Here is a 12,489-nt window from a genome sequence, read left to right as displayed (position 1 = left end):
CAGCATGGTACTGGCACAAGAACAGAGACATAGACCAATGGAATAGAACTGATAACCCAGATATAAAACCATCCTTGTATAGCCATCTGATCTTTGACAAAGCATAAAACATATACTGGGGGAAAGAATCCTTATTGAATAAATGGTGCTAGGAAAACTTAACTAACATTTAAAGAGAGAATGTCAGCATGGCACTAACTTTCAAAAATGCCCCCAAGAGCTTATCCCCTTTGCAACCTTGATGCCAAGTCTTAAAATTTAATGAATAAATTAAAGTCAACTTGAGATTAAATGCCATTGAATAATGCGTTTCCTAGGACAGTTCTAACCAAAATGCCCGAGGTGGACAATCATACAGGAATAGATGACACCTGGGGTGAGCTGTGTTTCCTTTGACAGCTCACTCAGGACAGGGCTGGAAACTAAAGTTTGGATTTCTGTTGAACTGATTTTTTTTTCCCATTATTGTTGTAGTAGTTCGTTTTTTAATGCTAACGAGTGAATTTCAGATAGCCAGTATTTCTTCTCTGTTACAGAAAGGTTTTAACAGAAACATAATATGATTATAACAAATTTGGAAGTAAAGCCCTGAGGAACATAATGCCCACCCCTTCTGTGTCTCTCAGGAACTGGCCACCCATTTGCTGGATTCTTTTATGAAAATCAGGCTTCAAGAAAGACTTTGAGGATTTTGAAAATTCTAAATAGAGTTTACCACTGTAACTTCAGTAATCAAATTCTGTCCTGGAATTGATTTATTTACATCTGAGTGTATTTTGCTTCTGGCCTAGGACAATCCCTCAATGATGCAGAAAGTAGCAGAAGTTGAAGATCTTTAGCTGATATTCATGAGCTTGGACCAAGCAACATTTAAAAAAAAAAAAAAAGTGAGATTTTTCAGGCAGTCACAGCGCCAGGCTGTCTCACTGTGGTCTCCGTGACTTCGTGTTGGGGGAGAAGTTCCTATTCTGGTTTTTTGTCCTCCCCGCCAGCTGGTGATGGAATAATGAAAACACAATTGCTTCGGGTTCTTTTAGCTGGTGTCTTTTGCCAACCAAACTTCCTGGAAGTTGTGTGCTCCCTGGGTGAGTCAGCAAATGCTTGCTCAGATTTAACAGGCTCTTTGAAAGAACTATTTGTGCAACAGCCAATTGTGGGAGAGTGGTTGGAAATGCAATGCCTGAAGTTCTCTCATTTCAACACTTGGTATAAAAATTGCAGTGCAGACAGTGGGCCTGGTCTCTGTCTGCATCGAGTGACCAACAGTCTGAGTATGACGCTCCAAGATGCACAGTGACAAGAGAAGGGGAAGTGGGGGGGGGGGACGGGAGGTGATGTGGCTGCCCAGCAGGAGGTACATGAGAGTTCCAGAACGCCATGGTAAAATGATCTGCTGTGGGTTTGTGTCGGCGTGTGTTTGCTTACGCAAAGGAAATGATCTGTTAAGTGATTCAAATGAGTCCATTGGCAGATGGTTCTACTCCATAGAGTTTATCATGTCTGTATTTTTATCAATACTTGATAATGACCCATGAATATCTAGCTTGAATAAAACCTTTGGAATTGGCTATCACTGGCCAAAGCAGCCTGCACCAGGGACTGAATCACTGTGGACATCCCTCCAGCTTTCTCTTGTCTGTCCCACAATGACAGGACGTTTCCCTGCTCAGGGAGCAGAGCAGGCTGTTCTGAAGCTCCCTGCAATCCCATGGGGTCTCCCCTTGCCCCCCACAGTCCCCTGCTCTCCTGGGAGTGGCAGACTCCTTCACTCACTTGAATGTGTTAGCCACATGCATCTTTGCAACCACTGTGGCACGTCTCTTCCAGAGTCGAAGGCTTCTTTCTAGTTGGGTGGGTTCCCTCAGGCACAGTTCTGATCCTGAGACCCCAGAGACTGTCTGGGGTGTGTGTTGGGCAGGGGGTGGGGGGTTGAAATCCTCCCATTTTTTTCCTTCTCTAAGATGGTTTTCATGTACACCTTCTGGGTGCTGCCCTGACCTGCCAGCTTGCAGCCGGAAACGTGGCTTCAAGCCGTGGCCTCTGTCTCAGATCTTAGCCCATCAGGATCTTGAGAAGGGGGAAGGGGGAAGGGGGAGGGAGAGACCTTGCTTGCCTCTGGCATCTTAAAAAAGGCTGAGTTATTCTTATCAAAGCTGAAAAGGGAAGAAAAAGAAGCTATGATCTAACTTGCTGCTGAGGAAAAAAATGAATTTCTTTAAATCATTTTTATTAAACAGCACTAAGAATGAATGACAGAGAAAAAAGTGTCCTTTTGATGACTTCCAGAGCATTCTTCCTCTGTTTAAACATCTCTACTTTCCTGACATGCCTGAAATGATGCAACAGCTGTAGCTGACATCAGGGAAAAGATATTACAACTGTCACCCGTGTTAACTACATACGTCGGGTAATATCCTTTCATCAAGGGCAGTGAAGCCGCCTGCTTTACCTGCCCAGTGATGTCAGTGAGAGAGAAATTATAAATCTTTTCACAGCTGCCAATTTATAAAGAAATAAACCCACACTTTTGTGTTGCATCCATTGTGGTTTCTCTTGACTGATGTTATTACGTGGATACCAAAGGAATGAGTGATGACGGCCCACTTAGTGGGTACATGTTGCCAAATATGTGCTTAACATTAAAAGCTACTGAGTGCATATGCAGAGTTTTTGTGTTTGTTTTTGTTTAAAAAAATACCTGAAGTCTCGTTAGGCTAGATTTAATTATTATATGCTGACATAATTATAATACTAAGTCTTGCTCTCTTAGCTGAAATGTTTATTAAATCAAAATGACAAAATAATTCAGGATATTTTTCTGGGTTTTTTTTTTTTTTTTTTTTTTTGGAAGCTTCTGACTTTCATTTGCTGGGCTGAGCCTAGCTCTTTAGGAATAACAGATACTTTTACATGAACTACACTGGGGTGTGTGGACATCAATATTTCTAGACTGCAGAATTGATTCACAGGGGTGACGTGATTTTGTTGGAGCACATGTTTCTGACTGGGGTGTTTCAACCTAATTGTCAGTTAGAAATCGAGTGAGATTCCCCCACTTCCTCCCACCTGCAACATAGCAAGTGGCTTCTGATGGGTTGATGGTGAGCAACATGTGAACAGGGAAAAGAACTGGAACAGAAAACTGCTGACCCCGGAGCCCATTCTGAATGTTTCTAAAAATAATAGCTTAGAAATTTGAGTACTAACCATGTGCCACTCACCTGCCATGTGCTTTACCTGTTTCTGTTGGGTCATAGCACCCTCTACACATGCGCATAAATTGTAGCCTCTTTATATCCCATGCCTGACATAGCCCATTTTAGGAGCTTCCATCCTACTGCTATGGGAGACAAGTTAATGAGTTAGCATCTTGTTTCTTCTGAGTCACACAGTTCTACTTCATTTAAGGTCCAGTGTGTTTGAAGTGGAGCCCTGCGGAGGCTCACACTCGGCCTTTCCAAGTTCTGCCACTGCCCTCTCCGTCCAAAATGGCAGCCAGCTACGTGGTGGGGTTCACTGGGGAGGGGATGTGTAAGATAGAGTCTCAGGTTTGTGCCCAGGGTCCTCGGGTAGCAACAGACCTGCTATGGACCAAGTGTCTGTATTCATATGTTGAAGCCCTCATCCCCAGAATGGCTGTATTTGGAGATGCGTCCTCTAAAGAAGTAATTAAGGTTAAATGAGGTCATAAGAGTGGAGCCCTGACCCAATAGGATTAGTGTCCTTATGAGAAGGGTCACTAGAGAGCTCCCCCTCCCCAGAGAGAGCACCAAGAGGCCACGTGACCACACCGTAAGACCACAGCAGCCTACAAGCCAAGGCAAGAGACCTCAGCACGAAATCTACTTTCCCAACATCTTGATCTTGGACTTCTCAGCCTCCAGAATGGTGAGAAATAGATTTCTGTTGCAAAGGCCACACAGTTTGTGGTATTTTGCTATGACATCCTAAGTTGAGTAATATAGGACCCTTGCTGTCCTCTGTGGGCACAGTGTCCCTTGCTCATTCTATGATACTAATATCTGCTACCCAAGTCTACAGCAGGAGAACTCTCTGAGCTTGAGCCTACTGGTTCTCCTTGCTGTGTGTGCTCCACCTTTGCATTCACAGGGACTACGTAGACCCCTCAGGTCGACTATGAATCCCACAGACCCAGGCTCCGGCTCTACTCTGCAGCCCTGGGCGACAGGAGCCCTGCGTTCATGCTGGCACCACTCTCAGGCAAGTCTGGCACCATCAACTCCCTTCCCCACCTACCCATGGGGTCCACGGGAGTCCCTGACCTCTGCCGACATGCCCCATGGAAGGCCTGAAACTTTCTGGGGAACCAAATTAAGACCCTTCCTCTGTCTAATCTAGTGGTGGTAGATTTCTCCCCTAGCTGAATTCTCTCTTCCCCTGGCACGTAGATAATTTCCGTGACCTACAAGCTTAGGCATACTTCTTGACATGTTGATGGAATGTAAACAATTACTCCCCACTCCCCCATAAGGCCTGGATTTCAAGACAATTATCTCATGAAAGATGTCAGGAGAGTGTGTTTTCAAGTTCAAAGCTGCCTAATGGCCTTTTTAAAAATTATTTTCAGAGATTTCCCCATTCCTTTCTTTTCTGAGGGAAACATCTAATGACTAGTGACCAGACGTTCCCTACATGTTTACATATCATGCCCAGTTCACATTTATGATTCTCGAGCAGAATCATAACCTAGAAGGTAGGAGGCAGGTGGGCTCTGGATTGGCTTCTTTTTAATAGGGTCTGGTGGTGGGTGGGGATTAGCAATAGTTTCTAAAGTCAGAAACAAATGGAATATTATATCTGAATTGCTCATAAGAATCCCTGAGGTGCCACCTTGCAGACAGACCAGCTCTTCTCAGCACGGGTCAGCACACTCCATCAGCGCTTCCTCCAGCTCTGAAACAGATCGGCTGAGCACCAGACGAAGAACTGGCATGTTTAGGGGACATGGTGTACAAAAAGCGTTTGCTTTAAAATGCTAGAATCTCACTCAGTGTGGTGAGAGGGTCACACTTTGAGATGGGAATCGCAAATGTACGTCTCCCATCTGGTCCCGCCTGCAGGGGAGAGACTGGAGTAGGATGATGAGTAGTCATTCAGCTGCGGGATCAGTTCCTCTCTCTTCCTCCCTGGACTCATCTCCCAATTAGGAGAAGCGTGCAGTGTGAAGTGCTACCCCTGAACCATCTCCACTGTGCAGGAATACACGGAGCGAGTCAGAGGACACGGGTAACTTGTGCACGTTATTTCATGGGCTGGGTTGGAACTGAGATTTGAACCATGTCTCTCTCCCACCAGAACTCCAAGCCCTTATGTTGACACCATGCTGAAGATAGTGTGTCTCTAAGAATTGAAGATACAGGTATATTTTTGGATTTCACTAAAACTTTGAGTAATTTTACTGACCCCAAACTTAAAATATGGAATAGGATCTCTCAAAGCTTTGGAGAAATACAATTAGAAAATATTTGCCTTGAAAAGTTGCAACCTTAACAGCAAAATGTCAGGTGATGCAGAATAAGGAAGAGTTATGTAGGTTTATCATGACACGAGACTAGTGGAATGATGTGAGTTAGTTTTCAACTAGACTGAAGCACTCTGGGGGCAGGGGCTGGGTCGTGCTTCTCCTCCCCAGAAATCGGTACCCACGGGTGTCAAAATGTTCTTCTCACTTCAGTGTCATCAGGGCTTGGTTGTTCCCTTATGCCACCAGCTGTTTCTCATTCTCCCTTGTGTTATCTCACTCCATCTGGGAATGCAAGCATTGGTTGGATTCTATCTTCAAAGTCAAAAGCAATGTGACAGACAGACTCTTTTCAAATCCTGAGCAGAAATGGCCACAAAGTTTGAATCACACTCGAAGAGTGAGGACGGCTTCTTATATAAACCTGTAGGTAAGTGCCATCCACACGCTTCTGGCGACAATTCTCCAGAGTCGACGTCTCAGCATGGCACATGTTCAGAGCCGAGAGTGACGCTAGTGATGAGTATGGGGAGGAGAAGGCTCCAACGGCCAGAAAGTAGAGACTAACTCCTGAATCCTGAACCCTCTGTGTTACATAGATGAAGGAACTTTATTCTTGATTTAAAGAAACTGTACTGGGTGAGATTTCACCAAATCTACGTCACAACTACAGTGTGATAACAAGATGTGAGATTCAAAGTTTATAACTTTCTCATTCTTCTATAGAATATGTGAATTTCCCTAACACATATATTATTAATGACCAATAAAATATTAACTCCACCTAAAAGTACATTATTAAAAACATAATCTGTGCAACACACACATCAGTTTTCTCCAGACACTTTATTTAGAAATCCCAAGCTCCTTTTTTCTTGGTGTTGGTGAAAAGAGACAATTCTACAAATGTTGATTTGTAATGACCAAGAGAGCTCATGGTCTTGTCATCAAGGCATCAAAAGACAATCAATAATTCTGTCCAAAAGGGAAGATTTCAAATCAAAGATTGTTCCCCAAAGTTGAGAGAACACAGAGACACCCTGGAAGCAGCATGTCTTTAGAGACGCACTTTGTGTTGTTTTTTTTTTGTTTGTGGGTATTTTCTAAAATGGGATCTAAAGTCCAGGCACCATAATCAGGCTCACCACCAGGGATGTTATTGTTGTCCTCAATGTATGTCTCAAAGACATCATAAGATTTGCAGTGACGGTTGACTCATTACCATGAGCTTGTGGACACCACTTTTCACTTTAAAATAATGCTCTGACTTTGCTCTTGGCAGACAAGCCCTGTATAATCAGCTCTATGAACTTTCAGAAATCATCAACATTAGAAGGTGCACATCATAATTCAAATCTCTGAAGAGGAAGAAGGAAGATGTTGACTTCAATCTTCATTTAGTCTTGTTACAGAACTTCCAGACTCTGAAAAATTCATCCCAGCTACTGCCTGGAGGATATTGTCCTGGGAGGAGAGCTTTCATGTATGGTTTGAATTCAATTAGCCAGATCCTCCAAGGGACACTGGGTACAATTTAGGACACTGCCTCTTGAATTCTCATTTTCAGCCTTGCAAATAATTTTCAAAGGTCATTAGACCATAAAGAGTTTTCATTACCCTTCATTTGAATCATCAGCAAACACTTATTAAGTGCCTACTTGGTACCCTGTGCTAGGTAGGTACTCCTAGGTACATCCGAGAAGAGGTGCAGTACAAAAATTACAGTGTCTAGAAGAAAATATATAGATACATAAATTTTTTTTTGGTTTGTTTTTTGTCTTTTTTTTTTTTTTTTTTTTTTTTTTTTTGAGACAGAGTCTTTCTTTGTCACCCAGGCTACAGTGCTGTGGCATCAGCCTAGCTCAGAGAAACCACAAACTCCTGAGTTCAGGCAATCCTCCTGACTCAGCCTCCTGAGTAGCTGAGACTACAGGTGTGTAGCACCATGCTTGGCTTTTTTTTTCTATTTTTAGTAGAGATGGGGTCTCACTCTTGCTCAGGCTGGTCTTGAACTCCTGAGCTCAAGTGATCCTCCCCCTTCAGCCTCCCAGAGTGCTAGGATTACAGGCGTGAGCCACCGCCCCCAGCCTAGATACATAATTTGTAAGCATATGGAAGCCAAAACCTTTGTAATGAGAGCAACAGAAGAAGCATTTCTACAATTTTAAGGAAAGAAAGAAAGAAAGAGAGAAAGAGAAAGAAAGAAGGAAGAGAGAGAAAGAGACAGGAAGAAAGAAAGAAAGAAAGAAAGAGAGAGAGAGAAGAAAAGACTTAGATTTGATTACACAAAACTCAGGAACTTCTACGGTCTGAATGTGTTCCTCCCAAATTCATATGTTGAAACTTAATTAACAATGTGATAGTGTTAAGCAATGGAGCCATTAGGAGGTGATTAAGCCGTGAGGGCAGAGCCCTCACAAATGAGATTCATGACCCTATAAAAGAGGTACAAGGGAGCCGTTCATCCATTCTGCCACGTGAGGATGAATCAAGAGGCACCATCTAGGAAGCAGAGAGAACCTTTACCAGGCATTGAATCTGTTACTGCCTTCATCTTGGACTTCCCAGCCTCCAGAACTGTGAGCAATAAATTTTTGTTGTTTATAAATTACTCAGTCTATTTTGTTATAGCAGCCTGAATGTACTAAGACACTGCTGAGTGTCGAAAGACATTGTCAACAAAATTAAATGGGCAAATGACAAAATGGAACAAATACTATAGGACAGTGGGTGAGATCCTTTATAAAAGCTTCATACAGCTCAATGAAGGAAAAACACTTTAACAGAAAAATCCCCATAGGACGTGAACATGCCCTTCACAGAAGAAATGCAAATGGTCAAGAAATATACAAAAATGCTAACTAAGCATCACCACTATTTGAAGAAAATGCAACAAAAATAATGAAACATTTAAACCTGCCAAATTTTCCTTTCTTTCTTTCTTTTTTTTTTAAGACGCAAAGAAAACCATTAGTGAAAGCACATGGAACGATGTGACTTGGAGGTGTGAGTCACTGCTGCCCTGTTCATGCCCTGCTCTAGGGAACGTGTCCTGTCCCTGGCCCTCCCCACCCTCCCACTACTCTCTGACCCAGACTCATCATGGAGAGTGTAGGGCCAGAGTACACACCCCACAGTGAAGCAAAGGCTCCCTGGAGCTGGATGAAGGGGGAGTCAGAACTCAGAGCCTTGCAGAGAAGCTGCCACCTGCCATGGGAGGGAGGAGCAGGGGGAATGGCTGCAGAGAAGAGATGCACAGACATAGCGCCTGGGCTATCTAGGTCTGCAGGGCCAGCCTGTGCTTCCTGCAGTTGGAGGCCCTGAGATGCCCCCTCCAGCCTACAGTGGACGGTGTCTCACCTGAGCTGCTTTGAGCTGGGCTGTTTTTGGCAACTGACAAAGCGGTGCTCCTGCATTGCTAGGGGCAGAACAAATTGGCACAAATTTTCCAGGGACACTTGGAATTTGTATTAGCAGCTTTTCAGATGGGGGTACTTTTCAAACCAGCAATTCCCAGTAAGGGGATTTATCAAAGATGTGACTAAGGATTTGTGTCCAGGGACATTTATTGAAATGTTATTTTTTATTAGGGAAAAATTGGAAACAACCTAAAAAAATTCTACAGGAAAGAAATTGTTTACATCCCTAAGATGGTATACAAAGGTCATGGCAACCTACTTATGGTAGACTGTGACATTATGAAGCCTGCTGCTGAAAAAGCTAAGTTATATCAAACCTAAATTGGCAGAAAAATGATGGTTTTATGCATAGGAAAACACTGAAATATAGCATCCAAAATCTATTAATATTTTATTTTGAAATAATATCACATTTATAGATAAGTTGCAAGAATAGCACAAGAAATTCCCATATATCTTCACCTAAGCTCACCAACAGTTAACACTTTGCAACATTCACTGTATTGTTTTCTCTCTCTTCTTCTCTCTCTCTACACACACATGCAGTCATATATAATACTTATATGACTCTATAAAAAAATAGCAATCATATATATGCATAATATGTATGTACAATATATATTATATAACTTACATATAATACATAATTTTATGTAATATAAAATGTATGTGCATAATATGCATATTTTATATGTATGATATATGATTAATATGTATGTTATACTATTAAACATGTTATATAAAATTATATGTATTATTTTTCTGAACTATTTGATTGCAAGTTGCAGAAATCATGTTCTCGTACCCCTAAAGAGTGACCTTCATACGTTATTTTTTTCTCCTTCTTTTGTTATTCTGTATTTTTCAAATTTTCTATCTTTGTAATTAGATAAAAATGACAACATACGTTATCTTAAAAGGTAATTTACAACTGTTTACCTCTGAAATTCTTAAAGTAATTTTTACTAAGTTGATATAGTCTTTTGAAAAATCAACTTAGAAATATATATATAAGCTTTAAAGATGTACATTTCTTTTGAACTAGCAATCCTATTTCTGGGATTCTATTCTGAGAAACTATTCTAAAATTTTAAAAGGGCAAGATGTACAAAATGTTATTACGGTATTCTTCTTAAGAGAAAAAAAGGTCAATAAACCAAATGTCTAGCCACAGAAAAATGGTTATGAAAACTAGAACATCCATTTAAAGGAAAAGCGTCCATCCATGCAATGGCATTCGTGACGAACTCGTCCCGCTGGGAGACGCAGGGGCACGCTCTGGACGCGGCGGCCCTGACTGGGGCATGGAGGGGGAGAGTGTGCATGGTGGGCGATCCCAAAAGGCTCGAGTGGAGCCCTAAGAAAGAAGCCCCCCTAAATGTGGAGCTGTCTGCTCTGTGAGCCAGACCCACCTCTCCTGTCAGGAGGTTCTGAGGCCACAGAGAACCCTGGGGTCCCGACCAAACAGGGACAGTGAGCATGGGGGGCTTCTCCCCACTGCCCGGGGAAGGCAGCCCTCGTGACTGATGGCTCTTCTCTCCCACCACACCCAGGTGCAGCCTCAGAGTCACTCTGGACATAGCATTCCTGGAAGCCACCAGGCGGACGGCAGGGACCCCAGGAGATAAGCCTGTCTGTCGCCTGAGCCGAGCCTGGAGGTGAAAGTACCAGTGGAAGCCGAGGGCCATTACACCTCGAGGGTGGGGGCGCAGTGGAGGGCGGGTTGGCAGTGGGGGAGCATCTGCACCCTGATTGGGAAGAGACACCTCCCAAAAGGTCAATTTTAGGAACAGTGGTTACTGACCTTGAGAGAAATGTTTCTTTTAAAATCGTGTGAGAGGTCACGGTTGCACTTTCACTTCGCTTGAGGCTCATGCAGCCCTCACGGATCACCCCCAGGCTTCTTCTCAAGGCTGCTTTAATGGCCTGAAAGATTTCGTGTCCTCGGGGGTGTTGCCAGAGTCTGAGCATAGTCAGGCCCCGGCTCGGTCAGGGGAAGTCGGCCACGACTTTGGCCGGTAGGCAGGGCGGATGCTGGGATGCAGGCTCTGACCCCGGAGCAGGCCGGCGAGACCGAGCTGATTGCTCCCAAGCAGCAGAATCGGACTTGGTGACCGGGCTCTGGCGGAGGCCATCCAGGACATGACGAAATTGGCTGAGTCTAAGACGATGCATCCAAGCTTACTTGCAAAAAACCATTTCTAAGGTGAATGCAACCATAATTGCTGCTTGAAGAGAAAAGAAAATCATTAAAGAATAGAGATATTCTTGATGCTCAAGGCACAATTGCAGCAGCAGTATGTCCTCAGCATGTCTCTCTCTGTAAGTTCAGGTAGGAAAGATTTAGAAACTGCAGGGCTCTCCAGGATTTGCCAGAGAACCCTGTAAATTTATGTCAAGGTGTTGGACCCAAGGGGTGAGCTGGCAGAAGGCAAAAAGAGACACAATCCCCAAGAATAAACCTCCAAGTGCAAGTTTTAACTTTAAAATCCATTTCATTTATACCAAATGAGATCTGCGAGGAAGTGACATTTTAAAGGTTCCAGTCGTGGGAGAATAACAAAGACAACCATTATGTTGGAAAGAGCAGCTGCTCTTTGATGTTTTAAAGGGCAGAGACAGAGTGCCCAGGTGGAATTAGGCTTGGCTTAGGAGGCTGGTGTAGGGAAGAAGCGGGGAGAAAGGGCTTTGCAGCATCAGACGCTGGTCTGCAGACAGTGTGGCACGTGGAAACTGACACCCACTCAGGCCCCAGAGAAAGTGAGGCCACAAACTGCCCCCAACCTGGGGACACGCGACACTGGTGGGTGCCAGGGGTTGCTCAGGGCGGCTCATCCCCTGCAGTCTGGAGACAAGAGTAGAAATTACAGAATTATTACAGGATATAAAGTCTTCGAACTACTGTGAGCAAAGAGAGACCCTGTCATCCTATCTTCTGCTTGGGAAAGAGCAAGAAAAAGTGGCCTCCATAGCTGAAGGTCATCTTCTTGGCAAAGATGGGCCAAACTGGACCTCAGCCGAGAGCGCTTACAGAGGAGTATTTGTCTTATCTGTGTCCCAGAGGACATAAAGGAACTCCCCACCAACATGTCTGCTGCCCATCTAAGCAGCTGCTTAGAGTTCAGGTTTTTACAAGAAAATCCAGCTTGGAAAACACCCGTGGGTCCCAGTTCCAGGATGTGTAACATTGGCACATCACACCTGACGCCCAGACTTGCTTGTAAGTCGGTAAGAATTAAACGTGCTTATTGTGTCAGCAAATCGCAGTCCTGCAGCAGGTTGTTCTCAAAAGATTAGAATGCCGTCCGTTTTTCCCAAAGGCTCCCAGGTAATGACTGTTCTGATGCCATTGTCGTTGGAATGCAGTTTTCTGGTGTTGGAGCATTGTTCTAAAAAATCTGGTTTACACAGTTTTTCCTGGAGTAGAGAAGGCAGCTCTCTTTCAGAGGGAAGTCATAAGTCATTTGTCAAAAAGGAATCTCCTGAAGGAAACAGTGACCAGACCCAGATAAGAGGGTGGGCTCTGGGAAGGTGCGTTCCAAATGCTCCAGCGCGGCGGTGGGGAAGGTCCTGGGAGGTCTGACTTCA

Source organism: Eulemur rufifrons, chromosome 28 (assembly GCF_041146395.1).
Source record: "Eulemur rufifrons isolate Redbay chromosome 28, OSU_ERuf_1, whole genome shotgun sequence".
NCBI classification, from domain to species: domain Eukaryota; kingdom Metazoa; phylum Chordata; class Mammalia; order Primates; family Lemuridae; genus Eulemur; species Eulemur rufifrons.
Note: the sequence above shows the minus strand (reverse complement) of the source record.